The sequence below is a fragment of the Haemaphysalis longicornis genome, unplaced genomic scaffold, assembly GCF_048455015.1.
Source record: "Haemaphysalis longicornis isolate Haplotype H1 unplaced genomic scaffold, Haemaphysalis longicornis Haplotype H1 scaffold_9, whole genome shotgun sequence".
Lineage (NCBI taxonomy): Eukaryota > Metazoa > Arthropoda > Arachnida > Ixodida > Ixodidae > Haemaphysalis > Haemaphysalis longicornis.
The window spans coordinates 20,705,342-20,718,274 of record NW_027526460.1 but is presented as its reverse complement, the minus strand read 5'-3'; the positions used below and the strand labels follow the sequence as shown (position 1 = coordinate 20,718,274).

Here is a 12,933-nt window from a genome sequence, read left to right as displayed (position 1 = left end):
GCATGCCTTCCTGCGCCAAACGGGGAGTACCTCTGCCAACATAGTTCGGGGAATGTAACTGAACAGTTACAGGTTAGGAAGCCTGCCGCGATTGGGAGGTCATTTGCGCGGATGCGAGTGGCATTCGTTTTTCCAACTTGACAGATCACCTTCCAGAAGGGAGCAGAATGTAGCACTAGCTGCATACTTGTCTAGCGTTCCACTGGAATTCCATGTAGTCTCATTATACATATTAGCGCTTGGTGGATCGTGCTTACTGTCTAGAAACAGAAGTACCCACGTGTTTGGGTGTCGGTTTTGTCCAATTCGTAATGCACAAATTAAGGCGCCGAGACTGTTTTTACTGAAAAGCAGTATATGTGTCACCCCCGCAGTTTTCATTCCGGTAAAGCAGATTTATTTGGCGCCGCTCCGGGGCTCCTCTTCGCAACCCCCGACCCCTCTTTTAAAACATTTATCACAGCGATTATTCCCTTCGCCACCACTGATGCCTCTTTCAGAAGTTGCGCAGTCGGCCGACAGCGGCCGTAGCACCGTTTTTGGATGGTTGTGGAGAATCAACACCAGCGTGAATGGGTGTAAAGACTCCCGAAAGCCGCCGCTACCGCCGCCGCCACCGCCGCCGCCGAGAACGTAGCCGCGGCCGCTGCCGCTTCAAATTTCATTTTGTCCGCTAGCTGCGTGCCACTGCCGGTTGAAAGCAACTCGCCCCGTTGGAACGCCCGCGTGAGCACATTATTCTTCTTTAGCTTGAAAGCCATTCCGAGCAAGAGTGTCGCGTCGGCGGAATTCGTTGAACAGCTGGTCATAGTTCTTCTGGCGGAAGAATAATAATAGATCTTAGTCTGGTGGCATATAAAGTCTCTCTCTTCATTCACCAGTGTATTTCACGCCTAATTAGACGCCTATCCCCCGTTGCCGGTTTATGCGGGCACTGGTTTGGGTGAAGGGAGAGGGCATGCATGCACAGCAGGGCTTAATGCCGCTACCGATGGCATACTTATTGTGGCAGTGGGAGATTTAAACGTGGCAGTCTCATGGGTAAATGCGCCCAGTCAGCTGTCCTCCGCAATTGAACGGTTTGGGTCTGAGTTGGTGTGTTGCACAGACAATGAGATTCCTTCGACAGGGCAGCGAAAGGGACACCCACGTGTGTGTGTGTGGGTATAGGTCGAAGCCCTCGAGATGTTACCTCGCTATGGGACAGACGCACGTCACTCGCTTGGAGGAAGAAGAGCGGAAAACGTAAGAAGCGTCAGCCCGAACAGAAGCGCGAATGGGCGCGAAAACCGCGGAAAGCCGCTGCCGCCGCCGTTTCCGCCTCGAGTTCCAGCTCGTCGTGTAGCTGCGAATCCCTCCCGGATGAACAGCAACTGGCCCGCTTGGAACGCCGACATCGGCCAATACCACTCGTTCAGCTTAAAGGTCCTTCAGAGCGACATGTTCGACAGTATCTTTCACTTCTAACACCCGCTCATGACCGGTTTCCGGTTTATGCGTGCATGGGTTGGGAGAGGAGGGTTGTAGGGGGAGGAGGAGGGGGGCGGGGACGCGCAGATATAGGTTTCATAACCTTACTGATGGCATGTCCATTGTGTTTGCGTGAGGTTCAACGTGGTCATAAAACAGCCCAATGCGACCGGTCCGGCGTCATCTGTGATTGGGTTGGCGCATTACGCAAACAGAAGGTGCCTACGACGAGGGAGGGAAAGAGACAGCTCTACGTTTGTCCGCTAGGATAAAGCAGGTCTTTTCGAAATTTCATTCAGGTAATTGGCTAGGAAGTATGCTCAGTCGTAAATTACAAAGAAACGCGTTTTGTTTCGGGCACTCCGTGGAGGGCGTGCTGCTTTGCAGGTCATCCTTCTTCAGAGTGCAAGGACATTAAATTTTTTTACTGATGCTGCATTGGGATAGATTGTTATTATATTGTCAACAAAATCAAGACAATGTTTTTCATGCTTGCGGTACATGTTTTTCATGTTTATATATTTCTACGGGGAACGAAAACAACCTCAGGCACGTTAAAACTACTTATCTGTGTGTGGGCGCCAAGCTTACCACCTGCGCTGCACAAGCTTAAAGTTTGCAGAATAGACCATCTGTACGCGGTGGTTACCTGCGACTCCTTCGCGAAGATTTAATCATGAGTAACTTATTTTCGATCTAAGGATATTTTCTAGGCGCATACATGAAATTAGAGGAGTCATACGAAATAGGGGGAAGCCATGGTGGTCGAGTCAAACAAGTGCAATTGAAGAAAAAGAATGAAGGAATAAGGGGTGACTGGAAGAATATGTAGTCCTGGACAACTCGATCATAAAAAGTCTCTCTGATGCCTAAAGTATATAATAGGCGAAAACGGGAAATACTCGAGATGAGGTATACCCAAACTGTTTACAAAGTTCCCGTTCAGCCTCTAGTTCGTATGCTTCGTTATTAGCTTTTGCTCTCGCAGATTTTAAGTAGCGTTCTATAAGACTGCATGTTTGTAGTGCTTTCCTAAGAAAAATAATAGGTGAACTCAACAGTAAGGATTGACTAAGCTTGTCCCCAGGGGTGCCTCATATAACCGCGAACATAGCGAACGGTAGGACGGCGATCACGGTAACTGAGGTGTATGTAAAATGAAGCCTTGTGGTCTTTTTTTAGGAGGAGGAGGAATAAACGTTGAATGGAGCAGTCAATGCTGTTGAGTTGACTGCCAGGTGAGGGACCTCCTTTTTCCAGGAAACCCTGGGTCATGGCGGCCTGTCTAGCTTGGTCTCCCTGATGTTAAGGATCCGGGTTGGAGCTGGTCAACTGACCCTCCCACTGCTCAAATGAGGGATTCGGATTTGGAGCAGAAAAATAACTTCCAAAACGCGTCTTTATTACGGAGAAAAAAAAGAAAAATTGATTGATTGATTGATTGATTGATTGATTGATTGATTGATTGATTGATTGATTGATTGATTGATTGATTGATTGATTGATTGATTGATTGAAGGCTTTCTCGCGCCGAGTCTTCACAGGCGATGAGGCGCGCCGTAGTGGATGGCTCCGGATTAATTTTGACCCCATTGGGATGTTTAACTTGCGCCGAAATCTCGAACACACGGACGTTTTCGCTTTCCGCCTCCATCAGAAAAGCGGTCGTCGCGGCCGGAAAGAAAGATGGTGCCAGAAGTAATCCTTGAGGCACGCCCACGCCGCGGCAGGCACTCCTGCTCCTATGAAATGCTGCATCAGCTTTATCATTTATAGCCCTAAATTGGATGTAACCAGACGTTCACACGAGTAATTATTACCCGACACCTAAATAATGGCGACAGCGTTGTGGTCGACATTTGCGTGTGTCACGTCGCTCTAGTTGGAACGAAATTACGCGGACCGAAATAGGGCCTTGTCAAGGCCGGCACCGCGGGCAGCGCGATAAGAGAAAGTGGACAATGCGGGGTCCAGCGAGCAGCACTTAACGCTCCCAGGTAATAAAAAGTGAGGCAGCCGCCTGTTGCCATGCCATACCTGGCGATATACTTCCGGGCGGTGCACGATTGGTGCTGCCGTGCACGTACACCGACGAGAACGCAATGATATCCGATGCGGTTCTGCGGCTGTACACACGCCAACAAAACCAAGGATTGCAGAACATCGCATGCGAAGATAAACAAGAGCACAGTGTACGTATCAGCGTATTAAGGCAAAGCATATATACAGATCGTTGTAACGCCGGAGCGCCCCTGTCCCCCGTATGTACCCCGGTAAATAAACCGGTAGACAATACGCCGGCGTGTGATAAACACCGGGCGGTCGCGTGCGGAGTACTGAAAATGACGTTGCGGAACAACATCGATCATTACGTAGGGGCTCGTACGAGAAGTGGCTGCTATCGTTACTGGTCAGAAGCGTGCCGTAGCAGTCGGCTCGCTGCGGACCATGCTGAGACAGTGTAGGTCAGGCGGTTGCGGCTCCCGCACGTTCTGATGCCCTCGTCGTGACAACCGAATCGGACGCTGCTATATATACGGAGCACGCTGACGGCGTGGGGCGTATACGCGGAACAAACGGAGAGGGCGGAGAGAACGGAGAAGAGAAAGAAAAAAAGGCTTAGGGAATAAGGGGGTCGATTGGGCTCACTTCAGGAGAGGCTTTGTAAAAAAGCGGCCGTATGGGCCACCGCTCTGTTGCGGTTTTGTTTGCCCTCGCCGCCCGGTTTGTGTCTTAGCTTGCACAGCTTCGTGCGCGTGACCTCCGAGCTGAGCCTGCATCGTGGTTTTTCCTTGCCCACACGCTCCCCAGCGTCGTACATTTAGTGTGTACAGCGGCGAAGCCAGGGCGCAGCCGTAGGGTTCAGACAATGACCGGGCGAGAGCGGGATGTGGCGGCGTGCGCGAGACGAAGGGGCTCTAAAGTAAACATCTCGCACCGGAGTGTTTGCGGTGGCCCTGAGTGGGCGCCGATGCAAGTTTCAGTGTAGGACGACAATGTGGAGGGTGCAGGCTCAGAGGGGGAAACCGTTATTTCGCCATCAGTATGCGTCGCGATTGGAGGTTTTGGAGCTTACTTTCAAAGGTCTGCGCTTGAGTTTATTGCGCATTCATCGGCGTGAACAGCCGAATTGCAGTAGGTGAGATTTTGTTCAGCAGATCATCACAAAAATCTGGAAGGGATTATTAAATATCAGAAATAAAGCGTTTGAGATCTCTTGCATTCCACTGAAAAATAGACGCTTCACGGACTTCCTTGCGGGATGATGCGGTAACACGGGCCATGATATCCCGCGAGGCTGGCCAGTAGTGGACCCAGGGCACCCACAACGTCCAGGGCGCTCAACGTGGTCGGCGTTTTCAGCATATCCACCCCTCTCAGCCGATTGGACAATCGACCACTTACAGTGGAGACTATTCTAGGTCTTCATTCTCCACCAGCGACTTCACAGAAGGCGACGAAAGCCCTTATATGTTTTCTGCGAGAAACGAATTTGCATAAAAGACTGTAGTGTCCAAAATGGGACTAGAGAGTGCCTCTTCCCACTTCTATCTCTTCCTCTTCCCCCGCCCTCTCTTTTATCCCATGAACACCCCTCCCCCAGTCTAGGGTAGCAAACCGGGCTCTACACCTGGTTAACCTCTCGGCCTTACCGTACTTTCTTTCTCGTCCTCTGTTTACGTGAAGTTGGATGACGACGGAAAATAAGATATCTCTCTGCGTTTTCCTTATTCGATGAAGCTAAAGAGGCCAGACAAACAGCACTTGCTTTCTCCGCTATTTTCCTCGAAATACTACAAATCACTTGTTTGAGAAGTAGAGTAGGCGCTGCGGCTGTAGTTCCTGGGTTTGTCTGTGCAATGCAAACCATTAAAACAGGCCTTCACCTATTATTTTTGAACACCGGAAATTTCCGTGTACAACTTATAAGTCTTCGCTACAAGCGCGGGAGGAACGAAAGTGGACTTTTTTTCTCCGGTTTTATTTGTGTTGAGAAGCTGTTAAAACTGAACCCGTTCCTAGAGTCCACGAAGGAAAGCGTAAAAGCCCCTCAACCAGGGAAAGAGAAGCCATGTGATGAAATATATGTATAAATCTTTATTGAGAAAAGGGGTGTCCAGTGGCCTAGGAAAGGAGGAAATAAAGCGATAAATTGAGGTCCCTCCCAATGTTTCTCAAGAGATGCCAACCGTATTTTACTGTATGGTGTACCGATACTCAGCGCGGGTTATTCTTTGTCTACCCTATGGTAATACTAGTTAAATTCGTTGCGGCACCATATGAGGCGTTTTTTTTTTGTTTTTGTCAAAACGAGCCAAGTCCACAAACCGAATTACGTCAGATAAAATTGCATTGACTAGAAAATTGGGCAACTTTTCTCTAGAAAAAAAGCTGGCCAAAACATAGATGAGGTAACACCCTGCAAACGTGTATGCAGATCGTAGTTCGTATAAAAAATGACCCAGATCCTGCTGTGTAATGGTCAAGATCCTGTCAGATCCTGTCAAGAACGGTCAGATCCTGCTGTGCAATATTTTTGTTTTTGTTTTTCGGAGCTGGGTTACCATGAATTCAGACAGCAATTAATAAGAAAATGGCGAAAGATCTGTCCAAAGACGTCGAAGACAAAGTGAATAGGCGAAGAAGCGAACGATATGAAACTGAGAGATGTGAAACAATCATTCCATCTCGTCTCCCCCGTACCTACGGAGTAAATGTGGTTATTATTATTATATTTACTCCCGCATTTACCATTTATGTACTAACAAATTAGCCGCCGCTTACAAGCCATGGCATATCCCCCTCTCTGTTGATACGAGCCAGTAAGGTGAAGAAGATTTGAGCAGCCGGCTTCTTCTGGGGCGATTTGGAAAGTTATGACAAGGCAATGAAGAGCTTGCACCCGCCGCGGTAGCTCAGTGGCTAAGGCGTTGTGCTGCAGAGCACGAGGGCACGAGTTCGATTCCCGGTCACGGCAGTCGCTTTTCCGATGGAGGCGAAAAGCAAAAAAAAAACGTCTGTGTGTACGAGATTTCGGGTCACATTAAAGGTCCTTAGGTGGTCAAAATTAATCCGGAGCCCTCCACTACGGCGCGCTTCATCACCTGCATGGCGTCGGCGCGTTAAACCGTGCAATCAATCAATAAAGAGCTTGCTTACTTCGTGAGTGTCTCTTTAGGCGTGCCCGAAAATTACCCTACGGAAGAATTTGAAAAGAGCTGCTAATGCTGCCAAGAGGACTCACCGGCTCTTCATGTATAGTGCTACTGTTCTTGAGGGCCTTGCTGCATATGTTCAATGCCTCTTCCGCGAAAACTCCATAGTACCATTCCTAAAAGTCAATTGCAATAAATATTTCATAACAATTCCGCACAAACCTTAATGTTTTAATGTATACGAGACGAGCGAAATCCGCACTTATCATCCTAATATTGCTCAAACTCATCTCAGATTTTTTAATTACCTGTGGCGCTAAAATTCTCTTAGTTGACATGTAAAAAAATGTAAATTAACAGTTTTGACGGCATCGCATTTAGGTCCGGTAACATCTTTCGCTGTTTTCCCAAATTCACGTTGGGTGGATTCGGCTCATTTCGAGAAAAAACAAATACGCCTCAGGTCGTTCATGGGTATCTGGGTAATTCCATTCCGAACTTCCCGGCAGTACGCTCGACTACGCCTGATTACACTATAAAAGAATCATGGTCCATGCCTTTACTACACTATTCGTTTTCGTAACCAATGTTTTTGGAAAAAAATTCTGACACAGCAATTTGGACATCGGGGTTGTGACCAATACCTAGGGTGAAAAAAAAAACAAAATAAAATTCAGTGGATAGAAAACGAATCGCACTACCTTAATAGAACGCATTTATAGCTGCTGGTATGTCTCGAAATGTGCATTGTGGTTAAGCAATGCGGTGTTTCTAGGCCATGTTTAGACATTATATACAGACGTTACCACTTTTTTTAGAGACAGTGCAGCTGCATAGTTTGTTTATATTGTTGACAGTAAGTGCTGTAAAAATTTGGAAGTCCGGAAGCGAGTAGTATCGGAGCGGTGAACACAATAACTTTGAAAAATTTGCAAGAATGCTGATGTTAAGGCGCTTATTGCAGTGTGTGGCGTCCATGCAAAAATGCATACGTGGGCTCATTTCAAAGGGTGTAGAAATGGCATTTATTTCTGAAAATTTAATCGGAGTGCTTTTTGTTTTAGGCGAGAAAATGTTTTTTTTTTATATAGGCTGGCCACCGCGGCATCATTCTGCGTGCCATAAGTTTTTTTATTGTAGGGTTTAACGCGCCGACGCAACGCAGGCGATGAGATACGCCGTATAAGATGACTCCGGATTAATTTTGACCACTTGGGGACCTTTAACGTGCGCTGAAATCTCGTACACACTGGCGTTCTTGCTTTTCGCCTCCATCAGAAAAGTGGCCGCCGTGGCTAGGAATCGAACCCGCGACCTCAGCAGCCCAACGCCTTAGCCACTGAGCCACCACGGCAGCCGGCGTGCCACAAGTTCGCCTCACTGCACCAAGAATCCTTAGGCGACAGCGAAAGATACGGTGGCCGCGCGCGTTTTGGTTGTCCGGTGCGTTGCTGTCATTCAAAAGCCCGGAGGGCGGGTACTACATTTCAGTAGTACGTCATCGACAGATTATCAGATATAAGAGCCCTCAAATCACATCTGCGATGCTACATTTGTGCAGCGAGATGTAGTAAAGACGACAGTTTTCACCGTGTTTGTCCCTGGTAAGCTCTCGGAAGATTGTCCCTGACTCCAATAGCTTCAAGGTGCCGCGGCTGCTGCCAACCCCGTCTCGAGTGCTCTTTCCATGTGACGTTGCAAAAAAGTTCCACTCGGCCGATAAATTGAAGTCGTTTTGATGCTAGCACGTACAGATTTACGAACTTTGTCTTGTTCTTGTACTGTGATAATGCACCGACGGAAAAATACTGAATTTTCCTGACAGCAGAAAATACGAGTTTTGCAACCTTTGATTGATTGATTGATTGATTGATTGATTGATTGATTGATTGATTGATTGATTGATTGATTGATTGATTGATTGATTGATTGATTGATTGATTGATTGATTGATTGATTGAAGGGGTTTAATGCACCGACGCAGTGCAGGCGATGAGGTGCGCCGTAGTGAAGGTCTCCGGATTAATTTTGACCACCTGGGGATCTTTAACGTGCGCCGAAATCTCGTACCCATGGGCGTTCTTGCTTTTCGCCTCCATCAGAAAAGCGGCAGAGAATCGAACCCGCGTCCTCCGACTCAGCATCCCAACTCCTTAAGCACTGAGCCACCGTGACGGGTGTTTCCCAACCTTTAATGCCTCATCTTAAAAAGTAGCCATGGCCACTGTCGTGTGGTCAAGACCGTCCGGAATCACGACATGGGGTTTTACACAAAGGTCCTAGTTTCTTTTGAACGATAGTATGCCACAAAGGGGTGTATCGTGCTTTGCGTACCTACCCAGTGGTACGATTAGGGAGCATCTTGCATGAGCAAAGTATAATTTCTTTGTAAAGTCTAAAAGTAGTATCATCTCCCCATCCTTCACGCCGGTTTCCAGGTCTCTCAGATACGTTGCTTATGAAGTTGCTTGTGAAGTGGTGCAGCTTGAGCTCCTGAATTGCGTGTAGAAACTTCTCCGAAAATTCGGAAGAACTTAAAATTACTCTTTCTTGTCTGCAGCCAACGCTGTGATTTAGCAAGTAAACCTGTTCCTCCCCTGCCACACAGTACCATGCCCTGTCCTCGCTAGTTGACAGGTGGTGATGTCTTTCACAATCTTCGGTTCCCGTTCTAATGACTCACTTCGTCTGCGGCACCGCGGAAGCCCGGAAGATGCTTGTGGAATCACCTTTACCAAGCGGACAACATCGTTAGAACCAAGCGAAGCATCACGTCTACCCAAATGCCTGGCCGCCGCACCTATGGGGAGCAGTCGGTGCCGTGAATCGGACTTGCGGCCCGCCGTCTGAAGCCTTGGGGGAAGCTCAATATAAAAAATATTTTCTCGCTTAAAACAAGACAGTTCCCTGATTAAACTGTCAGAAATAAATGCCCCTTCCTCACCCTTTTAAATAAGTCCAAGTCTGTATTTTAACATTGAACGCCATACACTGCAATAGGTGCCTGAACACGAGCATTTTTGCAAAATTTTCAGCGTTATTGTGTTTAGCACTCCAAAACTACTCGGTTGCCCACTCCAATATTTTTTCCCGCACTTACTACGAACAATATAAACAAACTATGTCTTTTAAAAATTTGAAACAGCTGTAAAAAGTGGATATAGACTAGAAATGACGCATTGTTTCCACACAATGCACATCTTAGGACACACAAGAATCTGCCCATGCGTTGTAGCAAGGAAGTGCGGTTCTTTTTCTATCAACTGGAATTTTTTTTAGTTTGCTGCCGCATAATGTTTTATTTTTGAGAATTTTTTTCCGCACACGGCGTTCTGGTCACAGCCACGATATTGAAATTACTGCCAGAGAAAAAAAGGTCCTTCAAAAATTGGTTACAAGAACCAATAGTAATGGCATCGACTATGATTTCTTTAGAGTGTAAATCGGAAAGGATCATGCGCATTGTTTGAGACGTTTGGAGTAGAGTGGCCCATCTTCTTTCCTCTGTGTCGCCTTAGAGACATGATCAGGCTCACTCTCTACTGCTTTATACTTTCTAGCGCGTATTGGCCAAGGGCTGCGATTAAGGATGGATTACTATGAATTTTTCTTTTCCATACCCACCATTGTGTTCGAAATGTTGCTTGAAGTGATTCGGGGCCCGTGATTTGAAATGGGATTCATAAACGTGAAACCAGAAAAGCGACCCCAGAAAAAAAAAAATAACACTGAGAAATCCGGCCTGCCCGGGTTCATAAGATATGCTTCACTTATGAAATACCAGTAGTGAATTTTTATTTCCGAATAAAAGCAGTGGTGGATTTACTATTCAGGTGGGCTAAAGACTCTAGGGGCCATTTTCTGAGTCCCTCCTCCACTCCAATTGCAACCTACACACGGCTAAGGGAAGGATTCCCCAGTGCTTATGCACGGGGAGATTGGTTTCAAGAATCTCCTCCAATGGAGACTCGAGTGGAGGGAGGACTCAGAATACCAGGGTTAGTCCTCCTTACACTCGTCTGAGGGAAGGATTTCGCAATCCTTATTCACGGGAAAATCGATTTCAAGGATCTCCTGCACTGGAGACTCGAGTGGAAGAATGACTCGGAATACCGGAGTATAGGTGGCGTTGGCTGGTAGCGCTGCAGCCCCATTTCTGTTACAGGCGACTGTCTCCTCACAGTTGCGACTGCATATCCTGTGCTACATTTTTTTTTGTTTCATGTATACCTGATGATACTCCTGAACTTCAACAAAGCGGGGCAACCGAACCCAAATACCCTTGACTTCGCAAGACCTTGTAACTCCTGACCCGCGCAATTCACATCCATTCCCCCAAACGTCCTAACAACAGACTTTACGGTGACAGGGCGAGAAAAGTAGAATGCCCACACGGAACTGATAATGTTGATACGATTTCAAATCCTGAAGGCACAGTGCGAAACGCCCGCCCCCTCCGACTGGTAGTATAAAAGGCGCCAACAAAACGAATGCAAGAGAAAGGAACACACAACACGAGCGCTGTGTGCGTTACTTTCACTTGTCGTCGTTTTGTTCACGCTGTTAGTACCAGCAGTCATGAACCATCCAGTCCAAAGCAGGACTCTCCTCCCTCTACGAGACTACCATTTTGAAGCCCTCAAAAGGCAGGCTGCACTTCGGAGGTTCGGGTCCCACGTGGGACCAGGTTATTGGCATGCGGCTCCCGCAGCAGTTGGATTCGCAAACTCCGCCCCCGCGTTTTCCTCCAATTTCCGAATCGATTCGTGCGCCAGCGACGTCCGCAGTGACGGAAACGGGTCCCGACGTCGTTTATCATGCAAACGAAGGTAATTACATCACGAAGCTCGTCCCGGCACGGGGCCCATCATTTATTGGCCGGTGGCAGAAACAGCGTCGAAGCAGGAGAGGAAATTCACTTTTGTCGCGGCCGCACGGGCCTTCCTGCGTTTACACGGTCCGCGCTTGCGCCGTGCGGAGTTTTGTCTGCACAGCAGTTGAATTAGGGGGGAAGGAAATGGGAACGAGCTAATCGGTTTGGGCAGGCTTTCATTTTTTTTTCTTTACTTCTTGTTTCGTGCGGCGTTGGGAGGTACTAGGAGAAAAAAATGCCGATCTGCGATCGTACGTCCGCACGCGGTGACGATTCCTCGTCGATCAACTCCTAAGTGAAAATTAAAAATTGAAAAAAATAATTGAGGAATCGCGGGACTAATTTCCTTTTCAATGACTGCTGACTTCAAAGTTTCGGGTATTTTTTATTCTTCTGGCTCGAAGTTAACCGACAGAAAACGTGATAAAATGCCTAGCTTCGGCGTACTCGGAGTGCTCCGCGCATACTTGTACCTGAGGAATACCAGTGCATGTACTTTTTTTAAAAACAGTCGAACCAGATACTACTTGGGATCGTATAGGAGGTACTAAAAGTCGCCTTAGTAAGTTACTAACTGAAGATGTTCGACAAGGACGATACGCCAAAACGGGCTGTTCGTTGGCAGCTGCCAAAAGAAAACAATTGCCTCGTATCTGCGTGCTTCACTGCAAAGGACTGCGAAATACGATAGCCTTAAATTTCTCTTTCCAACTAGCTTCCTTCCCATATTCCTCCCCTCTCCCACCATCTATACCCATCCCCCACTTAACTTGCCCAGCTTCCGTCTCCCCTTTCTCTTGACATATTTCAATAGCTTCATATCACCTCAAGCGAGGTAGGTAGAACATAGCCTAAGAACCTGTAGAAGGTGTTCGTTTGTCTTGTGTTTAGTCGTGCTTTCTCTGATTCTACTTCCAGTCGTGTTACTAGTAGATCCGTCTTTTCTCAACAAATTGTTTTGTACGCATGAAAAAACGTTCAGCACCGTCTTTCGTAGCAATGACGTGTGTTTCGCAATTATTTCGGTAGCAAACTAAAGGCTATGCTTATTCCAAATTTCGCTTCTTATAGGCCTCGCGAGTATATGAGTGAAAAATAAAATTTATTGCAACAAAACTCAACGAAACAGACCGCGCATTATTTGGAGAGTCATATGAAAATTAACAAACAGAGCGTCCCCTTCAGGACCTATTGCCATCGATCGCCGCTAAAGATTCAAGTCACCGCTTTTTAACGTATGGGGCTGTGTTTCCAAAAGTTCACGCGCGGGGGGTCGAACGGTGCAGGAATTTAGGAACGACGACTAGGAACGTCTAGGAACTTCTAGGAGTACTACTTCATTTTATTTTTTTCCAGCTGTTAATTTTGACTCCCTAACAACCACCGCATCGCCGGTGGGCTAGAAGCACGTCGTTAAATTCGATCATCCCTGAA

At 47.3% G+C, this 12,933-nt stretch overlaps 1 long non-coding RNA gene across 1 annotated transcript in view; it reads left to right on the top strand.

The window, feature by feature from the left end:
• LOC144153870 (uncharacterized) overlaps positions 1–12,933 on the top strand; it is a 226,482-nt gene that overhangs the window by 33,446 nt on the left and 180,103 nt on the right. The window lies entirely within an intron of this gene.